Raw genomic sequence first — 3879 nt, 5'->3', positions numbered from 1 at the left:
CTGTTACTGATAATCGCTTATCTTCACGTTTTCCCCTTTTACCATTGAAATTAATGCCCTTCAACTTCCACAGGGAAGTGTCCTCAGCTTTCCGATAAGCAAAACCATTGAGGCGAAGGGTTTTGTCTTGCATTCTTCTTCAAGGATAGGGAATCAGTTCACTTTACTGAAACTGGGTTGGCTTGACCTAGGGCTAAAGTTTATGTGCTTTTTTTTAAGGGGTCCAAGATGAGGTTGACCAATGAAAAATGAGGATAAGGGAAAAAGAAAGGGTGCAACCAACGAGTCCGGAACCCAATTGTGGTTCTTTTGGATTCAAAATACATAAATAGGTGATAAGAAAAAAGGTGATATTTTTATATATAGTGTCACAATACTTGACGCTATACATTAACACAATGTATAGTGCAAAGTATTGTGGCACTATACTGAAAAACCTGACATGCCCAGGTATAGCGCCAAAATATCTGACTCTATACATAAATTTTTATATATAGCACCTGATATTTTGGCACTATACTCCTTTTTTCTGGCCCCACCAATAATTCCTGGCTTCAATGATTCAAAAACGTATAATGCCAACTTTTTGGGTGCTTATATATATATATATATATATATATATATATATATATATATATATATATAAAAAAAAAATTCGGCTAGCCATTTCCTATATAAAGAGGTTAGGATTGTATAGAAATTCATTCAAATTTTTTTTAACTCTTGTTGAAACGTTTATTGTTGTTAAATTCTCCAGCATTTTTTCATTATGTCTGAAGAGCGTAGAATACAAGTTTCATTATATTGGGGGGGGGGGTGAGGCTGTGATGGAGAATAACTCCGTGGGCTACAGGTTATCTGCTCAGTGTCATGTTAAATTGCCACTTACAATGGAGTACGATAAATTGATATCGTTGTTATGCAAAAAAATGAGTGTGAGGAAACGTTCAGTGATACTTAAAGTAACCGGAAGATATCCGTATTCCGTCACTCCGCAGGGGTTGCTTTTTTACTCGGAGTTTAACATCGACGATGATGAAACTTTGAGTGATTTTCTGAGGACTCCGGATGAATGCCGGGAATTTCTTGTAATCACAATGTTGGAGATGTACGTGAAGGTCGAAGACGTTCCAAAAAACGAGGTTGTGCGTAGTAGAGATAACCCCCAGTCATCAGGTGGTTATTTTGGAGCAATTTTTGCCGGACAGGTTCCGGATGAAAGAGTTTTCCTTGATTTAAACTTATCACCACCGGCGAATGAGCAGAGAGAAAATAATTTATACCCTGCTTTCCATAATTCACATGACGAGTGGTAAACTTCAATTTTCATTTGTGTTAATTATGTATATTTTGGCATATTGAATTTGTATTAATGCTCATATATTTAATAAGGGGTACCGGCCGGATATGAATTTTACAAGTGGCCCATACGGTAGTCATCACCTAATTGAAAACGTCCATCATGGAATTTCATCACATTACGACTTGTAAGTGAAGTGATATAGCCATATGGAAAGCATTTATTAATTCAGTAGCTTATATTTTTGTTGGTTGTGCAGTGAAAACGAGCAAGTTGAACCACCCGTACTCACTCAATTGTCCGAAAACGACGTATTACATCGAGATCTGGCAGATGCACAGAGTGAGGAACAGAACAGTAATTACGATAACAATGCCGATGAATTCGGAGACGAGACACCCTTTCCTCGTGAGGATGGTGATGAGTAGGATGAGGAGGAAGGACCTGATTTGAAGAGAGACCTCCTAGATGAAGAGTGTACGAGTCCGAAGTGTCGTTTCATTCAAGGGAGATTCCTTACATTGATAACTTGCCAACCGTGCCGGATGTGGAAGCTCTCACAAGGGATTTTGATGAAATCCGGACAGCAATGTGGGATGAGTCTAGACCAACGGTGCTTGCAAAGGGGATGCTTTTTCCTGATAAAGCGCGCTTAAGCAGGGCTTATAAAATGCACAACGTAAAAGAGTGTCGTGAGATGCAGGTACGAGAGTCAAGTCCGATGTATACAAAGTTGTTTGCCGCAGGTGGTTTTGGCCATGTAATTGGATGTTGCGTGCGACCAAGAAGAAGACAGGTATGCGAAAAGTGGGTAAATACATTCCCACCCACACATGCGAAATGGACACATTCAACGGGAATCACTTCAACTTGGATATTGACTTGATTTCTCTTGTACTTATTCCGCACCTCGAAGCGTCCATAAGGTATACAATCAAAGAGTGCATTACATCAGTCCACCAGGAATATGGCCATATCATTACAAAAAGAAAGGCATTTCTCGGGCGCAAACGAGCGTTTGAAATTGTCTACGGTAATTGGGATAAGTCATTTGCATCTGTGCCAAAGTACATGGCCGCATTGCAGCACTTTAACCCCGGGACAATTATTGAATGGAAGCTTGAGTAGAGTCCGGGAACACCAGAATACATATTCAATTACGTGTTCTGGGCGTTTAAGCCAGCAATTGATGGTTTTTCGCATTGCCGGCCCGTAATATCCATAGACGGAACTCATGTATATGGAAAGTACGATATCAAGATATTGATAGCCGTGGCAGCGGATGCTAATAGATAGATATTTCCTCTAGCTTTTGCTGTTTGTGCTAATTAAAGCATAGAGACGTGGACATTATTTTTGAACCACCTGAAAGAGCACGTTGTCAAACAACGTTCAGGTATTTGTCTAATATCTGATCGACACGGTGGTATATTAAGTTCTGTGGAGAACTTGCCTGCATGGCAAGAATCTTATGCATACCACCGTTACTGTGTGAGGCACTTGAATGCCAATTTCTAGAAGGCACATCCCAACTAGGATCTATATGATTTGATGTGCATGGCAGCAACAGACCACCAACAACATAAATTCCAGAGGCATATGGATTCTATCAGGCAAGAAGACGAGGCAGCCTATCGTTGGTTAATGCGACATGACCCTGAAAAGTGGACGTTGCGTGCGGATGGTGGCAGACGATGGGGAATTCTTACTACAAACGTGTCAGAGTCCTTCAACAGGATATTGAAGTCGACAAGAGGATTTCCCGTCACAGCCATGGTGCGGATGTCGTTCAAGCAGATGGCGGAGAGGTTTGTTGAATGGTCTGCAGCTGCAACGGAATTGATGGAGAGGGGTGTTGAATTTATGCCATTGCCTATGAAGAGATTTGAGAAATACAGACGGCGAGCACATTGGCATTCATTTTTGCAGTATGATAACGAAAGAGATATTTTTGAAGTTCGCACCGCTATCCATAATAATCGGGGTAATAATGCACATACTGTAAATGAATCTGCAAGGTTATGCTCATGTGGGAAATGGTCCATCTACCACATGCCTTGCTCACATGCCATCAAGTGTTTTCAACGTGTTGGTTATGCGGAGACCAACTATGTTGATCAACAATATAGTGTTTCCAAGTACCTAAACACATATAGTGGTCAGTTGCAGCTAGTGGGTGCTGAGCATTATTGGCCTCCGGAACCATTTAAAATGGTGTGTAATAAGTCCTATTTGCGTAAAAGACAGGTGCAGAAGAGAACACGTATACGGAACCAAATGGATGTTAGTGACACCGTTTATGCGCACAAATGTGGTATATGCTCGCAAACAGGACACGACCGTAGAAAATGTCCTTTGGGTGGCAACAGTAATCAAGCTCGGGGTGGGTGTTCTTCTAGTGTACCTAACTACCCATGAGTTGATGTTGTAATAATTAGTTGTTATGTCTATGTTGCAAGATTTATGAAATAAAATTATGCTTGTTAATTATGATTTGTACTTTCCCATTTTACCTATTTAAATAATAATTTAATAAATTTTCTGTATATTTATTATGTGTGTGTTGTCTTGTCGAACTG

Source organism: Nicotiana sylvestris, chromosome 2, assembly GCF_000393655.2.
Source record: "Nicotiana sylvestris chromosome 2, ASM39365v2, whole genome shotgun sequence".
NCBI classification, from domain to species: Eukaryota; Viridiplantae; Streptophyta; class Magnoliopsida; order Solanales; family Solanaceae; genus Nicotiana; species Nicotiana sylvestris.
This window is presented reverse-complemented; position numbering follows the sequence as displayed.